Source organism: Schistocerca cancellata, chromosome 12 (genome assembly GCF_023864275.1).
Source record: "Schistocerca cancellata isolate TAMUIC-IGC-003103 chromosome 12, iqSchCanc2.1, whole genome shotgun sequence".
NCBI classification, from domain to species: Eukaryota; Metazoa; Arthropoda; class Insecta; order Orthoptera; family Acrididae; genus Schistocerca; species Schistocerca cancellata.
The window spans coordinates 94,738,333-94,754,416 of NC_064637.1; the positions used below are offsets into that span (position 1 = coordinate 94,738,333).

The 16,084-nt window shown below is 45.9% G+C and overlaps 1 pseudogene; it reads right to left on the reverse strand.

Annotated features, from left to right (window-relative positions):
* Positions 1-15,112: 15,112 nt before the first annotated feature.
* LOC126109933 (5S ribosomal RNA) lies at positions 15,113-15,230 on the reverse strand (annotated as a pseudogene).
* Between the last annotated feature and the right edge of the window lie 854 nt (positions 15,231-16,084).

The following is a 16,084-nucleotide window of genomic DNA, read 5'->3' on the forward strand; positions in this document are numbered from 1 at the left end:
ATACGAGACTGAAATAGAAGGGAGAACCGCTAGAGGTACACAGGGTACCCTCCGCCACACACCGTCAGGTGGCTTGCGGAGTATGGATGTAGATGTAGATGTAGATGTCTTTTGCCGGATATGTTTCCGATGCGTTAAAGATCCAATTTTCTCTGTTTATCATACACATATTTAAATGTACAGCGTGTAGGGTGAGTACGTTGAGGACACCTTTCACCGTACAAGTCTCTAGCTCTCACTGAATTTCGTTGGCATTCTCCGTAAATGAGAAGCATATCGACTTGTTCTTCGGAGGGATACATCATTCACATACGCTTGATTCGACGATACTAGTCTCACCGTTCCTACTATTGTCGTATTGCGAAATCGTCGATTGCTGTTTACATGTCAATGGCACGTCAGATGGATACGCCGTATTCGGCGAATATTTGCTATTTGCACGATATGCGGGAGAGATTTGTCAGAGCGTGTGCTTCGATAAGCCCCGAAGTGGTAAGGAATGGTGCCGGCGGAGGTTCGAGTCCTCCCTCGGGCATGGGTGTGTGTGTTTGTCCTTAGGATAATTTAGGTTAAGTAGTGTGTAAGCTTAGGGACTGATGAACTCAGCAGTTAAGTCCCATAAGATTTCACACACATTTTAACATTTTTTTGATAAGGAATACCACTAAATCCATGATAAGAAGATTGCAACACTGAATTGATACCAATGGCCATCATCTCGAATACCTTTTGCAAATGGGCGTTCATGCCACCTTTGTGACCTTCGTTGACCTTCAGAGATCTTACTGTTATACATCATAGGATTCGTCTCGACAGCCGCTATCAGAAAACAAGTACAAAACTATAGCTTCCGATTAAAAAAAAAAAGTTGACCTTCATATCTCTGATGCGACCATACCTTGCAACAAGAACCCGTCATATTATGGCCCCTGTTGTCCAATGCAACATTTGTCCCACAAACTTTTCAGCTCCTATCATACTTTCAGAGTTATTCTAGGTGGCAATAGTTAGTGACTCACCCTGTTATTTACATGTAGATTGACTACTTACAAGGGATCACCTCGCACACGATTTTCCTTCGGTGTTTTCAAACCAGGTATTTGAAAAGTTTATGCAAACCCCACTAGCATCGGTTGCTATTAATATGTCGTAATTTATTCTGCGGGCTGCAGAGACACGCTGTATCTCACGTCTCCGGAGAAGAAAAAAAAAAAAAAAAAAACCAGCAACTTGCATAATCGGACGCAGACCGTTATTAATGCGCTTCGCCCGCGGAAAACGCGTCCTCTTCGGGGCTGAGAAGCTTGTCAGTGTCGGCGGTTTGTGCGCCCCCTGGAGCAAATGAGAGGCGTTTGATGGCCTTCTAGCCTAACGAGCAGAGGGCGGTTAATCTCTAATGAGGAAGTCACGTGCGGTTCGGAAGCAATCTGGAAGGCGGCGCTTAAGAAGCCATTGGGCCGGCGTCACGACTCACCCCCCCCCCTCCCTCCCCCGTCACCCTACCCCTCACCGCCCACCCCTCCCCACTACATCGCCCTCCGGGACTAACATGCGAATATAAAATCGGGAGCTGGAACGAGAATTAAATTGGTCCCTGCTTATCTGTAAGTAAATGCAGACCCCTCCCGAACCCTGGCAATAATTATAATTGGGTCCGCATTGTGGATGGGGTGTAGTTTCGGGGCCTCCTGAAGGAGACACCATTTGATACGGCCGGAACAGTAGGGGTGGGTGAGGGGTGCTTGGCAGAACGCCTGCGATTAAGAAAGGTTCCTCCCCTTCCGGAATCGCACCCTACATCCCGCCGAAGGCAACGTTCGTCCCTTCACAGTCATTATCGGAATGTTTTCCCTCTGGGAGGGAGAGGTTTCTCGTTTAATAAAATGCTCTCGCCATTATTCAATTAATCCAATTAGCCGCGCGGTTCTGAGCGCCAGAATCGGTTGTTCCGCGGACGACCGACCGTATGAGAGATTCGGTGGGCAGTCGACGAACTGGAGAACGCTTCGGTGAAGTAATCGACCCGTGTAAACAATGGTGGAGTGTCAGAGGGGATGGTGAGAAAATTACGTTGAGGCTGTGTACGAAAGGGGAGGGACTGTCTGCTGGCGGGGCAGAAGCTAGAGGGTGTATACGATCCAGTGTTGGAATTTAACAGAGCTTTGGAAGCATAGGATGAAATAATGCGGAAGAGATTGGTGCTTTAGGAGACCACTGGGAATGGTGTCGTAATACGAGCTGAAGTCTCCTCTTGGATACTCCATGCGTTGCAATCATCTCCTCATACGACAGTGAGGTGACAAAACTCATGGGATACCTGCTGATATCGTGTGAGACAGGCGTAAAGCAGTAACTCGACTCGGCACATCCCCTGCAGAAACACTACTGGCCATTAAAATTGCTACACCACGAAGATGACGTGCTACAGACGCGACGTTGGCACCGGTGGCGACACCTACAACGTGCTGACGTGAGGAAAGTTTCCCACCGATTTCTCATGCACAAACAGCAGTTGACCGGCGTTGCCTGTTGAAACGTTGTTGTGATGCCTCGTGTAAGGAGTAGAAATGCGTACCTTCACGTTTCCGACTTTGATAAAGGTCGGATTGTAGCCTATCGCGATCGCGGTTTATCGTATCGCGACATTGCTGCTCGCGTTGGTCGAGATCCAATGACTCTTAGCAGAATATGGAATCGGTGGGTTCAGGAGGGTAATACGGAACGCCATGGTGGATCCCAACGGCCTCGTATCACTAGCAGTCGAGATGACGGGAATCTTATCCGCACGGCTGTAACGCATCGATCCCCGAGCCAACAGATGGGGACGTTTGCAAGACAACAACAATCTGCACGAACAGTTCGACGACGTTTGCAGCAGGATGGACTATCAGCTCAGAGATCATGGCTGCGGTTACCATTGACGCTGCATCACAGACAGGAGCGCCTGTGATGGTGTACTCAACGACGAAACTGGGTGCACGAATGGCTAAACGTCATTTTTTCGGATGAATCCAGGTTCTGTTAACAGTATCACGATGGTCGCATCCGTATTTGGCGACATCGCGGTTGACGCACATTGGAAGCGTATATTCGTCATCGCCATACTGGCGTATCACCCGGCGTGATGGTATGAGGTGCCATTGGTAACACGTCTCGATCACCTTTTGTTTGCATTGACGGCACTTTCAACAGTGAACGTTACGTTTCAGATGTGTTACGACCCGTGGCTCTACCCTTCATTCGATCCCTGCGAAACCCTACATTTCAGCAGGATAATGCACGACTGCATGTTGCATGTTCTGTACCGGCCTTTCTGGATACAGAAAATGTTCGACTGCTGCCCTGGCCAGCACATTCTCCACATCTCTCACCAACTGAAAACATCTGGTCAATGGTGGCCTAGCAACTGGCTCGTCACGATACGCCAGTCACTACTCTTGATGAACTGTGGTATCGTGTTGAAGCTGCATGGGCAGCTGTACCTGTACACGCCATCCGAGCTCTGTTTGACTCAATGCCCAGGCGTTTCAAGGCCGTTACTACGGCCAGAGGTGGTTGTTATGAGTACTGATTTCTCAGGATCTATGCAACCAAATTGCGTGAAAAAGTAATCACATGTCAGTTGTAGTATGATATATTTGTCCAATAAATACCCGTTTATCATCTGCATTTCTTCTTGGTGTAGCAGTTTTAATGGCCAGTAGTGTAAAAGCAACAGACTCATTTACTTCCACTAGCTTGCATTCGTCCATGTTGTGGCAGTAGTAGCGCCCTGTATAAACTATTCTAGCCAAGAAATCTATTGCCGCAAACATTGCGGGTAATACGGGTCGGCAGCGTTGCGCTTCATGCGTCTGCAATTCGTGTGGTTGGGAATGTTACCGGGTATGACTGTCGCGAAATATTTTCGGCAATATGCAATTTTCATTTCTACGTAAACGTATCTTTATTACCACCTATTTATGTTTGACACAAATAGCAATGATTGAATACTATACGAAGAAAAAAATGCACCAGAAGTATAAAAAAAAAAGAAGGGGGACACCAAAATGTTGTAGGATAATGCTTGCAGTGAGAAGACGTAACCTCCTAAAACAATGTTCGTTTTGTGGCCGTCCCTAGGTCCATCAGACACTTACGGAGGAGGAGACGCAAGATTGGGAATGACAGTTGGAGAGGGGGAGGTGGCTGGTGGCTCTGGGAAGACCCCGGGGCTGTTTCCTGCAGGTCTCGGTGAGAATCACGGGGCGACGACAGGCTCCGTCACAACATCACGACGGGCGTCAAACAGCGCCACGTGTGGTCCGCGTCTGTCGTTGCCTAGCAACCAGTGGCAGCTGGGGGAATCCCCTGTCAGGGCTTTCAGATGTAACCCCACGTGCAGCCTGCGCAGGAAATGACGCAGAATGTTTCAGCCGGAAGCAGTCTTTCGTAAATCATTCTCTCAACTTCCTGATTTCGTTTCCTTTGTTTTGGACGTGCACATTCAAGAATCTTTCTGATGTCGTATAGATGTTTATGAAGAGGCAAGTAGGCTACGTATTGATTGTTTTGTATTTAGAGTACCAAATTTTTAAGAAATTTTCAGTCTTCGCTAAAAATGAGATATTCTTTTTTTTTTTACTTCACATGACTGCCAGTGCTACACTGTCAACTGCTCAGATGGTACGTTAGAGCACTTGCCCGCGAAAGGCAAAGATCCCGAGTTCGAGTCTCAGTTCCGGCAGACAGCTTTAATCTGCCAGGAAGTTTCATATCAGCGCACACTCCGCTGCAGAGTGGAAATCTCATTCTGGTACACTGTCAAATCAGACAACGTAATCCACGCTGTGATCATGGGCACGTCCACGCGCCTTACCATACTGTCACGTCTCCAGTTCGATCCCTCTTACTGCGTTTATTTATTTTACGTGTCCAGGACATGAAGGAAACAAAGCCGAAAGTAAAAGTTAATAATAAAACGCCCAAAAGCGTCTCTGAGTTCTGTTTAACTTAGCACTGCATAGTCTGAGTTTTTAAAAAAAAAATAAAAAAACAGTGAAAAGTGGAACAATAATCGTGAAATGCATCGGATACGTGCATACGCAGATGATGTTGCAATTGTGGCAGAGATGTAGGCACTGTGAAAGCAAGCAATGTACGAAATAATTGAAGCAGAAGGAAGAAATATTGGACTTACGGTAAACGAAAACAAAACAAGATACGAGATCACCTCCAATTCTAAGGCCACAAGAACACTGCATATCCTGAAGATCTCCAATAAATGTTCTAAAGTTTGTCAGCTGTTTCCATTATTTAGATCGCCTCTTAACCGGCGACAATAATAGGAGACAACTCATTAGAAAAAGGGTACAAGCAGGAAACAGAGCATATTATACAAACTTACAGGTATTCAAGAATTCTCTAATTACAGTAACAACCAAGTTAAGAGTATGAAACTTCCTGGTAGATTAAAACTGTGTGCCGGACCGAGACTCGAACTCGGGACCTTTGCGATTCGTGGGCCAGGTACTGGCAGAATTAATGCTGTGACGACGGGACGTGTGTCGTGCTTGGGTATCTCAGTTGGTAGAGCACTTGCCCGCGAAAGGCAAAGGTTCCGAGTTCGAGTCTCGGTCCGGCACACAGTTTTAATCTGCCAGGAACTTTCATATCAGCGCACAGTCGGCCGTAGAGTGAAAATTTCATTCTAAGTCAAGAGTATACTAAGAGGTTACATACGAGCTATAAGCGTGGAAGATGACTGATGTGAACAGCCTTGGAGCGTTTGAAAAGAAAATCCTGCGAAAACTCTCACAGGCCCATGTACAGTAAAGTGCAACCAAGAAATACAAGAGCCTTTACAACGGAAAGACATTTATTATATCTCAAAGAATACGCCGGTTAGGACATATAGAGAGGATAACAGACGGCAGGATGTCCAAGCGAATAATGAAAGGCATACTGTATTCCACCAGAAGGAAGGAAGGGCCTAGATGGATGGTCACTATTTTGGCAGACCTCACCAAAAATGAGGTCCGAAGACGGAAGAGAAAAAGACAGATGTAAGGAGGACGATAGTTCAGGAGGCCAAGGCTAATACTCAAAGAGGTTAATTACAGTTGGAGTTTCTTGTAACGGCATCGATTACAACGACAAATCGGCTCTAACGTCGTGATTTCTATGGTACGCCCATTTTCCTCAAAACGAACATGCTTCTCATCCTTGCTTAATACGACGTATGTATATGCGTGTACATGGGCGCCGAATTTCCGGAAATTCTGTGAGCGTATATCGATGGCGAAACGAAGTACACTACTGGCCATTAAAATTGCTACACCACGAAGATGACGTGCTACAGACGCGAAATTTAACCGACAGGAAAAAGATACTGTGATGTGTAAATGATTAGCTTTTCAGAGCATTCACACAAGGTTGGCGCCGGTGGCGATACCTACAACGTGCTGACAAGAGTAAAGTTTCCAACCGATTTCTCATACACAAACAGCAGTTGACCGGCGTTGCCTGGTGAAACGTTGTTGTGATGCCTCGTGTAAGGAGGAGAAATGCGTACCATCACCTTTCCGACTTTGATAAAGGTCTGATTGTAGCCTATCCCGATTGCTGTTTATCGTACGACGACATTCCTGCTCGCGTTGGTGGAGATCCAATGACTGTCAGCAGGATATGGAATCCGTGGGTTCAGGAGGGTAATACGGAACGCCGTGCTGGATCCCAACGGCCTCGTATCACTAGCAGTCGAGATGACAGGCATCTTATCCGCATGGCTGTAACGGATTGTGCAGCCACGTCTCGATCCCTGAGTCGACAGATGGGGACGTTTGCAAGACAACAACCATCTGCACGAACAGTTCGACGTCGTTTGCAGCAGCATGGACTATCAGTCGGAGATCATGGCTGCGGTTACCCTTGACGCTGCATCACAGACAGGAGCGCCTCTGATGGTGTACTCAACGACGAACCTAGGTGTACGAATGGCAAAACGTCACTTTTTCGGATGAATCCAGGTTCTGTTTACAGCATCACGATGGTCGCATCCGTGTTTTACGACATCGCTGGCTCGTCACAATACGCCAGATACTACTCTTGATGAACTGTGGTATCGTGTTGAAGCTGCATGGGCAGCTGTACCTGTACACGGCAGCCAAGCTCTGTTTGACTCAATGCCCAGCCGCGTCAAGGCCGTTATTACGGCCAGAGGTGGTTGTTCTGGGTACTGATTTCTCAGGATCTATGCACTCAAATTGCGTGAAAATGTAATCACATGTCAGTTCTAGTATAATATATTTGTCCAACGAATACCCGTTTATCATCTGCATTTCTTCTTGGTGTAGCAATTTTAATGGCCAGTAGTGTATGTGTATTCAGAGCAGTCTCGATATTTCTAAATATAGTTATCTTTTATTTGTTTGTTGCTAATGCACTACAGGAACTGGCACAAGACACATTCTGTAGTCCCTTATTTTTTGACTGGACGTTGTTTTAACTATGTTCAGTATCAGTAATATCCACCTGTGATGTTCAGTATCAGTAATATCCACCTGTGATGACGACAACAAACGAGTGACGAATTTACCCATAGCGACTTGCAAACGTACTGTTCGATTTCGAAAGTACAATACTCAATGTTCTGTTTAAGCTTTCCACATGGATCCCGTTATCATGTCACGTTTGAAAGTTGCGAACCACGTATGTGGTAAGTAAGCCCTCTTCTTTGTACTATTACTACGGTAACATCCCTTTATGCTGAAAATGAAAACTCCCTGGTTTACAATCTAAGCTCCGGCGTCCTTTCAAACAATTGTGCTTCAGAGAGCAAGCAATTGCATGAAAAGAATTTCACTGAAATCGTGAGCCACACCCCTCTTATCTGATATACCGAGCGAGGTGGCGCAGTGGCTAGCACACTGGACTCGCATTCGGGAGGACGACGGTTCAATCCCGCGTCCGGCCGTCCTGATTTAGGTTTTCCGTGATTTCCCTAAATCGCTCCAGGTAAATGCCGGGATGGTTCTTTTGAAAGGGCACGGCCGATTTCCTTCCTCGTCCTTCCCTAATCCGATGAGACCGATGACCTCTCTGTCTGGTCTCCTCCCCCAAACAACCCGTAGAACCAAAAGGAAAAAATTAACTACGCTACTGAGTTACTGAGCCACAATCGTCTTCCTTGTGTTTCGGTTTATTCTTCCTTAGTGCTAAGTATCGGCAAGTGGTTATTTTAAACCAATTGTTGATAATTGAGTGGAGGTATTGTAGTGTATCATTTTTAATAAAGCGTCAAATAAAGCCGAAAAGACGTTATTTTATTCACAATACACTTCTATTGTCGTTGTGGGGAGTGCCTTTCATTTGGCCAGAGACAGTCAAGGAAGGGGGCTGTGTGTTGCATGATTGCCTTTGTACACTTTTGAAACAATCACGTTTTAGAGGTTAGAAATTTTAACTTCCATCTCAGAGCCTTAACAACTTATTAGTTTTTGATAGTGGTAAACGAGATATGTTCATTTTCTTTTTTTTTATATCAAACTAAGAATCTTGTGGGTACGCCGCGTTCACATATATGTGGGTGCTCAAGTCACAGAAAACCCACGTAGTAGGCGCACATAACGTAGATAACGTCATTTTCAGCCTCAGTTTGCAACAAGACTTTCCAAGAAACAGTGCACTATAGAAGGAAATCTGTTGTAATTTGGCAACTTGGAATGTTTTTCTCTCGGCGCTTCCTCTATTTCACAGAGGAAGACCGCACTGCAGTTCCTTCTCTAAATGGCTCTGAGCACTATGGGACTTAACTTCTAAGGTCATCAGTCCCCTACAACTTAGAACTACTTAAACCTAACTAACCTAAGGACATCACACACATCCATGCCCGAGGCAGGATTCGAACCTGCGACCGTAGCGGTCGCTCGGTTCAACACTGTAGTGCCTAGAACCGCACGGCCACTCCGGCCGGCTCAACATGGATTCCGGAAACAGCGATCGTTTGAGACCCAACTCGCTTAATTTGTTCAGGAGACCCAGAAAATATTAGATACAGGCTCCCAGGTAGATGCTATTTTCCTTGACTTCCGGAAGGCGTTCGATACAGTTCCGCACTGTCGCCTGATAAACAAAGTAAGAGCTTACGGAATATCAGACCAGCTGTGTGGCTGGACTGAAGAATTTTTAGCAAACAGAACACAGCATGTTGATCTCAATGGAGAGACGTCTACAGACGTTAAAGTAAACTCTGGCGTGCCACAGGGGAGTGTTATGGGACCATTGGTTTTCACCATGTATATAAATGACCTAGTAGATGGTGTCGGAAGTTCCATGCGGCTTTTCGCGTATGATGCTGTAGTATACGGCATTAGAAAATTGCAGCGAAATACAGGAAGATTTGCAGCGGATAGGCACTTGGTGCAGGGAGTGGCAACTGACCCTTAACGTAGACAGATGTAATGTATTGCGAATACATAGAAAGAAGGATCCTTTATTGTATGATTATATGATAGCGGAACAAACACTGGTAGCAGTTACTTCTCTAAAATATCCGGGCGTATGCGTACGGAAACATTTGAAGTGGAATGATCACATAAAATTAATTGTTGGTAAGGCGGGTGCCAGGTTGAGATTCATTGGGAGAGTCCTTAGAAAATGTAGTCCATCAACAAAAGATGTGGCTTACAAAACTCTCGTTCGACCTATACTTGAGTATTTCTCATCAGTGTGGGATCCGTACCAGGTCGGGTTCACAGTGGAGATAGAGAAGATCCAAAGAAGAGTGGCGTGTTTCGTCACAGGGTTATTTGGTAAGCGTGATAGCGTTACGGAGATGTTTAGCAAACTCAAGTGGCAGACTCTGCAAGAGAGGCGCTCTGCATCGCGGTGTAGCTTGCTGTCCACGTTTCGAGAGGGTGCGTTTCTGGATGAGGTATCGAATATATTGCTTCCCCGTACTTATACCTCCCGAGGAGATCACGAATGTAAAATTAGAGAGATTAGAGCGCGCACGGAGGCTTTAAGACTGTCGTTCTTCCCGCAAACCATACGCGACTGGAACAGAAAAGGGAAGTAATGACAGTGGCACGTAAAGTGCCCTCCGCCACACACCGTTGGGTGGCTTGCATAGTATAAATGTAGATGTAGATGTAGTATACCCTCTTCATCCCTCATTGTTACCGTAGTGCATTCATACTACAGTAGTGGTGAGAATAACAGAACTCTTCAGCAATGTAACTGGTGTCAGTTACCATAACAATTTGTAACGAATTGCAGCCATTTCAGAACAGCATGGACAGTACAAGAAAAGTTTTACCGGTAGAAGAAAAGTGCAAGTGATTCGTGAAATCGAGAATGGAGGTAAAAATGTTGACGTGGGTCATTAGTGTTGCCCCGGAAATTCTACGGTCCAAACGATTTGAAGAACTGGGATAAAATTTTTATTGTGTTTGAACGAAATGGATCTAAATTTAAGCGTTTGCGGAATGGTGAACAGAGCGAGGTGGATGAAGAGCTGCTTAAGTGGTTTAAGCTACGAAGAAGAATCAATATACCCTGAACCTCTCCTTGTGGTGAAAGCAGAAGAATTTGCCAAGAAATTAAACGATGGAGAATTTGTGTGCAGCAGTGGCTGGATTGGCAGATTCAAGCAACGTCACGGCATTACTTTTGGCAGTGTGAGCGGTGGAGCAGACAGTGTGAATACTGAAACAATCTAACAGTGGCTCACTGCCGTGTGGCCTATAGTTCGTGAGTCTTTAATGCAGACGATACTGGCATATTCTTTAAATTGACACCTGACAAGACTGTGAAATTCAAGAGGGAATAATGTCTTGGTGGCAAGTCATCTGAAGAAAGAATAATAGTTCTGGTGTATGCTAACGCAGATGGAACTGAGAGGAAAGAAGTACTCGTGGTAGCTAAATCAAAATATCCTAGGTGTTTTAAGCATGAAAATAATCTGCCGGTGCACTAAAATTCTAGTAAGAAGCCCTGGATGACCTCCGGACTCTGAAGTTGAAATAAGGTACTGGGATCCGGAGCTTAGAAGTCAGAAAAGGAAGATATCGGTTCCAGTCGACAACTGTCCAGTGCATGTTGCGCACTCTGGTCTGGATAATGTTAAGCTTGTTTTCGTTACTGCAGGCCATGGACCAAGGAGTAGCCGGCCGTTGTGGCCGAGCGGTTCTAGGCGCTTCAGTCTGGAACCGCGCGACCGCTATGGTTGCAGGTTCGAATCCTGCCTCGGGCATGGATGTGTGTGATGTCCTTAGGTTAGTTAGGTTTAAGTAGTTCTAAGTTCTAGGGGACTGATGATGACCTCAGAAGTTCAGTCGCATAATGCTCAGAGCCATTTGAACCTGCCTCGGGCATGGATGTGTGTGATGTCCTTAGGTTAGTTAGGTTTGAGAAAAAGCATGATTATTCTATTACACTGATTGATGCGATCAGAGGCGTTAGCAAAGCTTGGAGTCGGGTCACAACCCAAACCATCAAGTGCAGTTTCCGTCGTGCGGAAATCAGAACTGAAGGAGTAGATGCCGCCGAAACCAAAGGCACAATCGATGACACTGTTGATGTACCGCTGTCTACATTGCTGCCAGAAATCAACTGTGATATTCTCAACCAAGGTGATAATGACGTGTACATAACAATCAGTGATGACTTAGTTGTAACCGAAGAGCAAACTGAAGACTAAATTGCAAAAGAAGTGAAGAATCATGTTAATGTCAGAATAGAGTAAAGTAAACATCCACCTTCTGGCCCTAGACGCATCAATCGGCACCAACCGAAGGTCCTGTCATCCAATGACAATGGAGTTCAAATGGTTCAAATGGCTCTGAGCACTATGCGAATTAACTTCGGAGGTCATCAGTCCCCTAGAACTTAGAACTACTTAAACCTAACTAACCTAAGGACATCACACACATCCATGCCCGAGGCAGGATTCGAACCTGCGACCGTAGCGGTCGCGCGGTTGCAGACTGTAGCGCCTAGAACCGCTCGGCCACCCCGGCTGGCTCCGATGTCATTAAATGGTTTAAAGAAGACGGTAATGAATTTCGAAAACACGACGAATTTGGTGTGGTGTGTGGAAGAGGAAGGCGCCGTATCCCGGTGTACCTGTAAGCTATTCACGAGGTTGCTGTTGCTGTAACTGACAATGCTGCACGTGCCCCGGATAGTGTTACCGCTCATGTACTGTCACAAGAAGTGTCCATCCTACGGTCAACAGTAGGGAAAGTTTTGCGGTCTCTTTTACACTGGTACCCATACAAGATCCAGACGGTGCAGCAACAGAATCAACAGCACGCGCAGCAACGTTCTGTATTTCCTTCTTCGGTACCTAGTACGGATCGACGTTGATGACATGCGGCCAGGAAATATTCTATGGAGTGACGAGATACATTTTACACTACACGGGGTAGTGAGTACACGGAACTGTCTAATTGGGGGCAGTGTTAATCCGCGTCTTGTACACGAAGAGACATCTCACCCGCCGTATGTGACTGTGTGGTGTGAATTCACGAGCTCCTATACTCTCGGTCCGTTTTTCTTTGAACAGAATACATCCAGAGGACCTGTCAGGTGTACCGTGAGGTCTGCACGTTATCGAGACCTCTCCCTGTACAGCAAATGGTTCCTGCTTTGGAAGAACACAACTATGCGGAAACCACCCTTTCCGTGATACATGCGGCAGCACCCCATATCGCTCCCCCCAGTGAAAGATTTGCTTGATGCAACCTTCCACGAATGTGTTATCTGCAGAGGTTTTCCAGATACTTGGCCTACAAGGCCACGTGATCCGAATAAAGAAAACAATAGTTCAAATGGTTATGAGCACTATGGGACTTAACTACTGAGGTCATCAGTCCCCTAGAGCTTAGAACTACTTAAACCTAACCAACCCCAAGGACACCACACACATCCAAGCCCGAGGCAGGATTCGAACCTGCGACCGTAGTGGTCGCGCAATTCCAGACTGTAGCGCCTAAAACCACTCGGCCACTCCAACCGGCTGATCTGAATCCATGTAAATTTTGGCTCTGCGGTTATCTAAAAGAACAGTTTTACTAGGGCACCTTCTGTCTCTACCTGATCTGATGGCCAGTATACAGTAACGATGCTCAGATACCACAGTAACTGCTGCAAGGAACTGTTCACCACGGATGCAGCGTCGCGTCGATGTCTCTGGTGCTCACAGGGAACAATTTGTGTAAGCGGCTGTTAATAATAAATTGTAAGATGTAAACTTTCACGACCTCAATTGTCACAATTAATAAAGTATTCCGGGCTACTATGCCGCGGTCTAAGGGATTTCACTTCAAAGCCCGACGTTTCGTCCCCATCTGCGGAGGACATTTTCAAGGGGGATCGCATCTGTTTTGAATGTCCGATTCACAACGTGGCTCGCTACTGACTACAGCAAAATTCCGCTTCCGCGAGCTTCCACGAGCTTCCGCGTACTGGCGTGACGTCACATGTTTTGAATACGAGAACGCTACTGGTCGTTGTCGACTGCCGTCGTCCGCTGTTACTATCATCCCATGGCGGAAGACTGGTACACATCTCTTTCAGCATCGGAATCCAAATTTCATTTGAAACATCCCCTTAGAACAATTATATAAGACTGTGCTTTAACTGACACACAATATTTTTTAGCGCAACGCAATCTGACTTTCAGAAATCCGTACAAAGGAATGGCCCTGATTAACATTAACCTGTACCTTTCACAAATCACTTACCTCACAAAAATCTTCGTTACTCGAACTACTACAATGCAGCGAGCGCCACTACTGCCAGCTAAATAAAAGATTCAAACTACGGAAGGCACAAACTACTGATAGGCATAGTTAGCAAATGAAAGATTTTAATAGAGATCAAACAATGTATTTACCTTAATAATCATAATATATATAGCGGTTCATGCCAACCAGTCTTACAAGTTTCACAAGTCCGCCATCTCTCTCCCCACATCCACCACTGCTGGCGGCTCACCTCCAACTGCGCAACGCTACGCGCTGTTCACATCCAGCTGCCGCTGCCCAACACTACAATGGCAGACAACAATGCAAACTAGCCAAAGACTGCACACAGCACAGCCAGTGATTTTCATACAGAGCGCTACGTGGCGTTACCAATAAGAAAACCTAAACAGCCTACTTACATAGCCCCCATGCTCCCCACAAAAAATTTCACAAATTGTTTTGGGCCCTGGGCAATACATATTTGTTAAAATTTTTCATAATTACAGAAAGAAAGATAAAAAATGCACACACTTATTAATACAATGTTGGTCAAAAGCTAAAATTTTCTCACAGTCCATAAAGATAGTCCTGATCATTCATCATAATAGTAATTACAGTTGTTTTTTTTCACAAAGTCTCATTAGTAAAAGAAATTGCACACAGAAGTAGTGGATTTCCATGCAGTCTTGAAGAAGTAGTGTTGTCCTTCCAACGGAAAGACAGTGCTAGGAACTACCGACATGACGACAGACGATATAATCATAACGACAGACCTGAATTTCATCAGAACTGGCGGGATTCAAACAGAGCAGGGCACTCTCGACAACGTGAATTTGTGGAAGTTAGGTCTCCTAATCCCAATAACGACACGCGCCAAAATTTCCTGGGGTGTTTCACAATCTCTATGGCCTCTCTGTACAGCCTTTCGTGGTATCCGTTTGAGACTGCCCGTATTTGAGTTCGGTCAGAATGGATGTGGTGGTCTGCTGCCTGTAAAGCATGTTCCGCAACAGCTGATCTGTCAATCTCATATCTCCTGTAATTGCCATTGTGCTCTTCGAGTCGTATTTTGACAGTTCTTTTTGTAATAGCCAAAACTACACGGGATCCTATAAATTCCAGGTTTTTCCAGCGGGTGGTGAGCATCCTTGGCCAATTTTAGATGACCTTGCATCTTTCGTGTACTCCGTCTTCAGGCCACGAGTGGCCTACCGGGACCATCCGACCGCCGTGTCATCCTCGGTGGAGGATGCTGAAAGGAGAAGCGTGGGGTCAGCACACCGCTCTCCCGGTCGTTATGATGGTATTCTTGACCGAAGCCGCTACTATTTGGTCGAGTAGCTCCTCAATTGGCATCACGAGGCTGAGTGCAATCCCACAAATGGCAACAGCGCATGGCCGCCTGGATGGTCACCCATCCAAGTGCCGACCACGCCCGACAGCGCTTAAAATCGGTGATCTCACGGGAACCGGTGTATCCACTGCGGCAAGGCCGTTGCCTACTGTATCTTTTGTTTGGATGTGTATGTGGGTGTGTAAATTACCGCGATGTTCCGCTTTCTCAAGATTTTTCCTATGCGGCCAGTCACGTCGCTTAAAGAATGGCAGTAAAACTTTAGATTTCACGGGCGCTTGCTTGAGCATCATTATGATTTCTACGCGGCGAACTTAAAGCTCTTTTCACCTCAGCGAACGAATAACCATTCTTGAGCAATGCAGGGGTGAGATGTTTTAATTCTGCGTCACGCAGCTCTGGTTAACAGATTTTCTGTGCTCTACCCGCCAACGTTTTATGACGCCTTGCTTTTGTTGTGGGTGGTAGTTCAAATAACTTGTAGGTAACCGTTTGGATGCGTGGGATTTCGGTTTCAGGATGTTAATCAGTCGTTCAGCACAGCTACGATCCCCCTTGAAAATGTCCTCCGCAGATGGGGAGGGCACGTCGGGTTTTCAAGTGAAATCCCTTAGACCAAGGCGTAATAGCCTGGAATATTTTATTATTTTGTGGGTTCATAATAAAATGAACATGATGCCTTTCTCACTACTTTGACCTTTTTTGCCCACTTTCCATTCCTGTCCATTACATATCGTAACTATACTACACTATGTGATCAAAAGTATCCGGACACCCTCAAAAACGTACGTTTTTCATATTAGGCGCATTCTGCTGCCACCTACTGGCTGATACTCGATATTAGCGACTTGGTTTATCACTAGACGTCGTGAGAGAGCAGAATGGGGCGCTCTGCGGAACTCACATTCTTCGAATGTGGTCAGGTAATTGGGTGTCACTTTTGTCATACTTCTGTACGCGAGATTTCCACACTAATAAAGATCCTTAGGTCCACGGTTTC